Here is a 9,776-nt window from a genome sequence, read left to right on the forward strand (position 1 = left end):
TTACTTTGGTTGATCCTTCTCTAAAAACTTCTCATGAACTTGCCCTTGTTCCTTCTTGACTCTTATGTTGGCTACTATGAGGAAGTGGTTACAACTATATGGGTTTGTCGTGCGAGAATGGATGTGACCAGAAAATCTATGAAATTTAAGGTAACTTTATGGGGTGATCCTTACAGAGTCCTTTTATAATTGTACAATATATACAAGTTGTATATAATCCAAGATTAAATAGACCTTTGAATAATTGATCCTACTCCAAAACCACAACCAAACAAGGAATAGCTAGTGAAGCGTAGATCACAAATTCTAAGTCTATAAAATCTCAATTATATAAAACCTTGGGAGTATACATTGCAAGATTATAGACCTATCCATAAGGGTCTTTTAAGTTATCACATAAGTTCTTTATATAGTGCCTAAAATACTCCTATAGTATTTTAATGTAATGTACTTGGTATATTTCAAACTTGTTATCGCATTATAGTATCATAGAATACTCCTATAGTATTCTAACTTTCATGTTCTGATCTAGAAATCCCTTGTATAGAGTTAGGTAAGTTTTAACACCGTTGCAACACCACATCACTCCCAAGCACATGTCGGTCGCATCTCAAATGAATATAGTTGATCAGGCTATATTGATCCCAGATACGATTACATAACTGCCTAGGTTTGACCGCAGTATTCAACCTTTAAATACTTCTGTTCTGTTCTTCTTGTGATACTTGTTCTAGTACGTATACATGTATACGCAAATAGGTATATTTTTATAACTTAATGTTATATTCTTAAAATATATTATTATCCAGACCATTTAAGCCTCATCGTATTTATATTTGTATATCTTTTATCGTTTGATATACTTAGTTCACTATAAACAATGCTCTGATACCAATCTGTCACACCCCAAAACCGGAATGGCGGAAACGTTCTAAGGTGGAGGACGTCATGTTTAGTATCACAAGACATGTATCATAGTAATCAAAGTAATGAACAACCATTTCGTTAGAAAGAAAGTGTTTACAATGTGTGTGTTCACAAAACATAGAATACATATGCAAATAAGAAAACACGACTTGAAGCTATTATGCTCCATCTTCTGAATTCCCAGCGCGAGTACCTGTCTACTAGTCTCCTGAGAATACAAGTTATTTTGAAAGAGTTGATCAGCAATTAAGCTGTTGAGTTCATAAGATTTTAGTGATGTAAGTATGTTGTAGAAAGCTTAGTAAGATGTAGTAAGTTTGTAAGTTCTGTTTAGAAAGTTTGCCTGTTCCTCTAGAAAATCCTATATTTCCTGCTTTAATGAAAGATAAGTAAAAATGACTCTACAATCCTCTCTATGAGTGCTAAATGGATACAAGTTATACAAAACTCAGTGTAAAAAAACAATCGATTGTGTGTATCTGCCCTAAGCCCACAACCAAATAAGGAACATGAAATGAGGCGGATGACACACATCTCATTGGTTGTTAGATCCTTGTTGTATATAACCCTGGTGTATCCCCTTGGTACTCACAGAGTTAGCTGTAATAGTTCCTTTATATTTGATAAAAGGATTCTATAGGAAAACCCTTATTTTTTATAATAACGTGGTAACCACGGTGGTTCCTTCTATAATCACTTAGTTTATACTAGTTATATATAATCTAATATCGAATAGATAGTTAATTGTGTGAATCTGCCCTAAGCCCACAACCAAACAAGGAACAGGGAATGAGGTAGAGAACACACATCCAACTACCTACCAGATATTAATTATAAATAACCCTTCTGTATAACTAAGGTATTATAAAATTAATCACCTAAGGTCCTTTAAGTTACACTGGTTTAATAAAATGGATTAAACCCTTTTACTGGTAAGTTTCTAGTTTTCTATACCAAAAGTTCTAATTTGAAAAGTATGTTTTGTACTAGAAAGTTGTGCATTGTATTAGTGTCCTATGACTTGACCCATACTTGGTACCCCTTATGATGACTTAATGTATACGGAGCATATATATAACTAAGATCGAATGGATAAAAGGTTGGGTAAATCCGCTCTAAGCCCACAACCAAACAAGGAACAGGAGATGAAGCGGAAGGCACACATTCTATTACCTATCAGATTCTATTTATATATATATATATATATATATATATATATATATATATATATATATCCCTTGATGTATACATTAAGGAATCATAAGGTTAGCATTATGGTCCCTTTCTACTGAATGTCATAATACGAATAAGTTATGTATCTTATTTACTATCGTCGGGTACTTTACAAATGTAACCTTTATAAATAAATAACTTAGGTTGGATATAACTATCACCTCGTGCCTGCTAACCCTAGTACGTGAAATCGTACCAGTGTCAATGCAAACCCAGAAAGATATATTATTAAGTTTTATCACCTCGTGTCTACTATATTCTACTAATGTTTTACTTGAACTGTTATTGAAAAGACTCATTTATCTACTAAGCTATTCTTGTACTTTAAAAACAGAGTTTTGTTAAACTATAAAGCAACATAACTTTAAAAGAGTTCTTGAAATGTTTTGATCACTTATAAATGACGTAAGCAATCTTTTGAAAGATGTGTATAACATACATTTACACAATTAACATTATGTTCAACTTGTATTCCCCCTACCCTTAAAAACATTTAAAATAGTTAAAAGATTCATTACAGGGTATGAACTCACCTTATGTGGGTGATTCAAACGAATATGTGCGTAAGGATGAGAAGTTCCTCGAATGATGTCCCGAGACTTAACGAGTCCTAAATGACATATAATGGCATATATTGACATACATATAGTGTTTAGAAGCAATCAAATGCAAGGAAACACCTCACGGGACTAGGAAACACTTTGATTGAAGGGATACAATCACATATGATTGCACACTTAGGGTGTATGGCCACCCTAAAGAGTTTACGGTCCAAAAGGCATGACCAAGTGAGTTTGTTGTCCAATGGTTTACGGTCCAATGGGTTCACAGTCCCATGTGTTTATGGTCCAATGGTTTACGATCTAGTGAGTTTACCACCATAAACTCACATCCTTGTGTGTAAAGGATGATTTCTAAGCATTTCGAAGGGTTCTAAGTTCCATTCTAGGCTTTAGGAGGGCTTAAGGTCTCTAATGCACCTTTCATTAGGGTTTACGCTCTAAGGATATACACTTAGACCGTAAACACCTTTGTTCTTGGATAAAGTGATGATTTCAAGTCCATAAACAGGAAATCTAACTAGATACAAGTATAGAAGATAAATATTTACAATTTGGAAGCAAAGAAAGGTGTTTTCGGTCCAAAACACTAAGGTGTTCTTGATGTTCTTGAGGATCTTGAAGATCTAGACTCAAAATATGAAATCCATGGATGAATCAAGAGTGAATCATGGATATAGGAATGATTAACACCCAAAGGAAGGAATCACTTACTTGCTTGAAGATTTGGAAGCAAAAATCTTTTGATACTTAGGAGAAAATCAGAATTCTAGGCTTGAAATGGAAGAAATGATAAAAAATGATCATGAACTATTGATATAGGAGGGAGTTTAAGGTCACCATGACCATAAGCTCAAATGTCTTGACCGTAAACTCCTTTTGAGGAGGTTTATGGTTTGCTAGATGGTTTGGAACTTTAACTGACAAATCCAAACACTGATTCCTTTGATGCACTAGTCTCAAAATACTCAGAATAGACCCTAAACAGTGCTAAAAGATAGCAACACGAGTCTAACTTTGACAGATTTTAACGATTATACAAGCTAGAAATTTCGGTTTGTCACAGCTGAGGTGTAGAACGCACAGCGTATTGGGCATTATGCCTAACGTACGCACCCTTAAGGAAAAACTCATAATAAGGTCTTAATGCCTTAAGACCTTACGTCCAAATTTTAGATCTGAGCTTAATAAGACCTCTAAGGCCATAAAGTTGCAAACTTTATGCCTTTTCATGGCTACAAGAAGCACAACACTAAAAACCTAACTTGCTCAAACCTTTTCTACAACATAAGTCTTGCACAGGGACAAACCAACATCCAAGCTTGCATTTTTATAACCTAAAATTCTCTGAAATATCTAAAAGGACGGCTTAAAGGCTTTGGAGTACCTCATACCCAGAAAGACCTAGATCTTGGGATAAAAGAGAAGAAAATCTAGGTCTAACCAAGATCTAGAACAATATGAGACATGGTTAGAGATTTATACCTCCAATTGGTGCACAATGAAGAAAAGATGTTAGATCCAAAGTCTTGAGAGCAAAGCCTACTCCTTGAAGATCTTTCTTCACAAAAAAGAAAGCCCATAACTCACTCTAAAAGCTCAAAATGCTCAAAATAGACTAGGGTTTGCAAGGAGGGGCGATCTTGGGATGGAGGCTGATAAAGGGAAAGGTCTTGGGGCTATAATCATGCTTAAATAGTACATAAACCCTAAATATTAGGGTTTTGGTCTAAGCCACGTATGCCCTGTGTACTAGCGTACGTGAAACGTACTGGCACGGGACTAGGTATGCCCACCGAACCCAACCTGCACCCAAAATCACGAAATTGCCATTGGGGATCCATCTTGCATATAATCCATAACTCAAGGGTCAAAAGCAAATACCTGGAAATTTAGATGTTACATTACCCAAGCTATCAACCAAACATGTTCACCTATCACTCGAGTCAGTGAGGATTATGTTTTGTTGTATTAAGTTGCAGCAGGCTAGTTCAATTTTTTCCAAATCTGATGATGGTGGCCTTTTCCACTCTAACATCCATTCAGTTGAATTTCCACCTTTTTATATCTTTCAGATAGTACACATTGTTTTCCCGATTCCAATTTGTACAGTTCAGGGAAAAAATCTTTTAGAATACCATTCCCAGTCCAATCCTCGAAACAAAAAGTATGTCAGATTACCTCTACCTAATTCATTTTTGAACAACTCAGTGAGATGGATGTTATATACAACAAAGTCTTTAGAAACACTTACAATGTTTTATTCTACTCTCTCTCTCTCTCTCTCTCTCTCTCCCTCTCTCTCTCACACACACACATAGGGATTTTTGATTATAATCCCATCCAAATCCATAACAGTTTCATGGGTTTGGATCTTAACTTTTTATTCATTTAGGTATGGATGATTATTGATCTGTTCCATTTATAATCGATCCCATTTAACTATACGTTTCTTTGATTTCTCTAACTTTTTTTTCGATATAACTCTAGTTTCCAAATTCTAAAGGGAGCATTGCTAAGTTGTCATTTATAACTCAAAAATCTTCAAGCAACATTCGACAATCTACTTTCTTCTCCGATCAAACACATACCCACCTCAACTAAAACAAATCATCAATCGACAACAACACTTTCTTCTCTAATCAACTGCATATTATGAAAGTGTAATTGTATGCTAACAACATTTATTTTCCAATCAAATACATGTTTTTTGTAGTAGACATTTATTTTATTTAAGAATCATCTTTGTGTCTATGTTGCCATGCATGTTTGCTATATATATATATATATATATATATATATATATATATATATATATATATATATATATATATATATATATTAAAAGAGGGTTCCCAATTCAACAGTTCTTGCTGTTGATTGGACCAAACTTTTTCTTATTTTTTTTCCTTTCTCACTAATTTGCTTTTAATTTTATTTTGCCACCTGCTTCTCTCTCCCTCTTCTCCTTCCCATTTGCCCCCACGTATCTTCCACCTCCTATGCCCCGTGTTTTAGAAGTCAATAGAAATCTAATTAGTGCCCACCGCCACCTCTTCACCGCTTCTTGTATCCATTTCAGCTCCATCCTACCACTTTTCTAAACCGATTGAACGATAATCTCCTTTCGCTCTAAGGTTTATTACCCCTCTACTTTTAACGATTATTGTTCCAATCCACCTTCACTTATCGTCTTCTTGACCATCTCTCTTCACCTTCTACTCTGCCATCACAGTCTCTCTTACGAGCCTCCTTCCAGTTTTTTCCACCCCTACCTTTTTCGTCTCTTCCGATCCATCTTCTTCCCCGATTTTGCGTCATCCCTGCAACGTGTTCGTCCTACGGTTCTTATGCATTGCAATCAATTTAACCCAGTTATCGCCGCTTTTAATCTATCCCACCTCTCTCTAGCCCTCTAAGACCATCTTACCTCTTTCTTCTTTTGACAGTACATCACCGAGTCGCTGCCTTCACTTTCCAATTAGATCGTCGACCATCTTCAAAGGCCCTCTGTGTGGACGTGTGGAGTGATTAATGGCTGCGGAAGGCTCGCAAGGTAGCACTTCGCTCATTTTTGGGTTTTAGGGCTTTTTTTGCTAGATTAAAATTTTTTGGATTTCCCGTGGAATGGGAATGGACTGTAATATGTATCTCTATTTCTGGTCAAAGTGGCCTGTTTTTGTTTCGATTGTGGAAGTATAAGTTAGTATACACTAAATGTATTGGTTCTTCAATTTTTATTTTAGGATGTTGAATTTTCTATTCTTTAGTCAAAATAGGTAACTGAGTTTATGATGACTGTGTATGTGTTTTGGCTTCATCTTTTGTAGGAGAAGCGACAATAGAAAGAGTTTCTAGCTACCACGAGAAGAGCACGTTTCCATTGATAATCTTTGACTCGAACAAACAGAATGAGAAAAGCTTTCAGCATGTAAGATGTCGTTTTTGAAATACAAAATGAATTAAAGAGAATTTAGTTTTTGAGGATGTATGAATTAATGGTGTCTATTTTATGAAGTAAATTCTAATTTTTGAGGATGTATGGATTAATGGTGTCAATTTCATGAGGTTAACTCTAAATAAACTCCAAATTTGTAGTCTGCAGTCAACATTTTCACCTAACAAAATTTAATGAGGCTAGGCAGTTGCAAACTGTCGGCCCATTCCCATTACATATTTACTAAGTTAAAGTGTTGAAATAAATACTTATTTCTAAATTTGAGTTTTCCAAATTTTATTACTAATTCTTATTTCAACTTTTAATTAGGGTGACTTTTATTAATAATCAATTAAGTTTTGCGCAGTTACTTAGAATAGAAAAAGAGATTGGGGATCAAGCAAGATATGTTGCCCATCACTGGAGGCATTTCTGAACAGTTTCAATGAAAAGGTAGTAATAATAGTGTAATACCAATACCAGTTTGTTGTATTGTATTGTAATCTTACTTTTCTAGATTTGATTTGACCTTATATATCCTCAATTTTCATTTTAACATGAAACCTTATATATTTAATCTCATGAATTCGTAAATTAATAACCTGATGGCCTAAAAATCCATTTCTTTTGTCTATCGTCGTATGCATTGATTTTGTTTGTTTTTCAGGGATGACATCTGCACTGCTGGGAAAAAAATTCATTCTAGGTTGACAATATAATAAGAGATTTCAGAAACCATGAGGCTTATTCAAGTGATTGTCTTACTATTTATTGTTGATTCCAACCCAGTTTTCTGTAATCCTATTTGTTTAGATTGATAGATATAATGTTTTCTCTTCCTTCACTGATGATAGTTTTTTTTCGTTTCATGCATGATAAACTCTAGACTGCTTCAAAAATGTTGATGAACAGGTAAAAAAACATCTAATGTTTGTCGCCTTAACGCCTTTCATACATGATAAACTCTGTTACTGACCTTCTTCACCTCACTTCTCAGTTCTTGGATAACACCTTTCATACATGATAAACTCTGTTCTTTCTTTTCTCAAGCATCTAAAAATCTAAAGATTGGTTTTTCTGACAGAGACTGATTTCTACAGGCTCCTTGGAGGGGTGATTTTTTTTATTCGGCTGTTGACGGAGGGTTAATTCAGATAAGGTGATGTAGAAATGTATGTTTTTTAACTCTTCATATGTTCATTTGAATTTCTCAGCAGGAGATTATAAGCTGGTATCTGAATGATATCTTGTTATTGATTCACCTCAACATAAAACCATTCTTGATATGTATAAATTGCTAATAAATTGAACATTCCATTGTTATAATGCAGGGAATATGGTCGTCTGTTCTAGGTAACTTTTATGATGCACACCAAGTGCTCGATAAAATGCTTGAGTCGGGTTTGTCAAATTTTGGGGTCACTTAGTGTTTAATTTCAGGATTTTAACCTTCTTTATGTATTTCATCTTCAAGTTTTCCATTCAAGGATGGGTTTCTTTTTTCAGCTTACTAGGCATTCATGGTCGGATCAATCCATAGGAGAATCGCAACTTAAAAACGTCTGATGAAAGAAACATCCACCGACTCTATGAATTTTTTTAATCGGCTTGATTCTTTTAGTATGCTAATTTAAGCTTTTACTGGTAAGGAAATACTATGTTTGTTTAATTTCATTATTTGTATTATAGAAATATTAATAGCATAATCCTTAATACACACAATTTCCAAAAAAAACCCAAATATTACACTTGGTGTTGTTACACTTGATGTTGTTAACTCAATAATAAAACAGTTGTCATTAATGAACCTGAGAATCTTTCTGATACGATATATAAGTAGTTTCAATCTATTAAGATATTTATTGTGAAACAAAAACAAGCCAGATAGATAAGTACCTTTTTTTGGATAGTTAGAATATAGATCTGATTACTTTTTCCATGACAAATCAGTTAAATATACATCATATGCTTTTAGCCGATGGATAGCATTGATAACATTGATTATATGTAGAAAAAAAAGTAAATTGCTATTTATAATACACAAAGAAATAAAATTAGTTTGGTATTTATTGCAGAGTTTTAAGGACAAGGAATTGGAAAGCTTAAAAGAAGTTGTAATGAAGCGTGATGATAGAGGAGAGTCAAAGGGAAAGTTTGAGATTACCTGTTACAATCAATGAGCAACAACTGACAAATTTACCTAATTTACCCTTGTAGGATTTGCAATTTTTCCTATTCCTTCTATCAGATTGATTTCCATTTAGTTCTTTGGATTTAGTTGTACCGAATACATATCCGATCCCCACAACGCGGGGATCCTTCACTAGTTTATCTTATTTAAATTGATAGAAATTGTTATTTCTGAGGTTTTTAATTGTCATCGTACAATGAGTGAGATGGCAAACGGGCAACAAGCTGTGCCGCTAAGCCTTTTCGAATGGTAAAGCTAATTCTTTTAAAGACTACATCCGAAGATCTAGGGGATATAACATTACTATGCATGATTCGTTGTACTCTTTTAAGAAGTTCTACCACATCCGGTGCGAGGAAACCAAACGTATCAAATGCAAATGGTATGAACACGTGTTGATTTTCTAGGCACGATCTCTCATGTTTGGTGACTTTGCCTATGGCTGCTTTTAAAGCAGCATGTCCCGCTGTGAAACCCCCAGCCCTCAGGCCCACGAGAGGGGATACCCCTGTAAGATCCACACATGTGTGTTTCCTTCCGACCCATCCAAATATCAAAATGTCAGCCGGTCTGAGGGTTGATCTTCCTTCTGTCAGGTCAGTCAAGAAATTAACAGGTGTCTCTTTCTTAGCGGAAACCCCGACACGCTTAAATATGTCAAACAAGACATCCCTAACCATATCGTGCCTGTATTTGAACCCCGGGAGTTTTTTACAGTTAACTGCATGCTCCCCAAAAGAGTCCAAACATGTCTTGCGACACACAGGACATATCTCGTTAGTTGGGAAAAAGGGAATCATGAGTCGATATTTGAGAATAGTATGATACTCCACGGGAGACATGTGTTGGCCAAGCCCATCTATAGGGATTGCCAGAAGAAAATCTTGAGCATGTGGTGCACGTAAGCACTGGAAAACCACTTTCTGCC

The 9,776-nt window shown here is 35.0% G+C and overlaps 1 long non-coding RNA gene across 4 annotated transcripts; it reads left to right on the top strand.

Moving 5' to 3' along the window:
* The first annotated feature begins 5,617 nt into the window (after window positions 1–5,617).
* LOC111899468 (uncharacterized) lies at window positions 5,618–9,074 on the top strand. Of its 4 annotated transcripts, XR_008225344.1 has the most exons (6): window positions 5,618–6,276; window positions 6,551–7,569; window positions 7,742–7,829; window positions 7,989–8,010; window positions 8,164–8,301; window positions 8,733–9,074. It is a non-coding gene; the product is annotated as an uncharacterized LOC111899468 (long non-coding RNA). The 4 variants fall into 4 exon arrangements; XR_008225325.1 differs by having other exon boundaries at window positions 6,551–7,829; XR_008225332.1 differs by having other exon boundaries at window positions 6,551–7,829; window positions 8,164–8,277.
* Window positions 9,075–9,776: the final 702 nt, after the last annotated feature.

This window comes from Lactuca sativa, chromosome 1, assembly GCF_002870075.4.
Source record: "Lactuca sativa cultivar Salinas chromosome 1, Lsat_Salinas_v11, whole genome shotgun sequence".
NCBI classification, from domain to species: domain Eukaryota; kingdom Viridiplantae; phylum Streptophyta; class Magnoliopsida; order Asterales; family Asteraceae; genus Lactuca; species Lactuca sativa.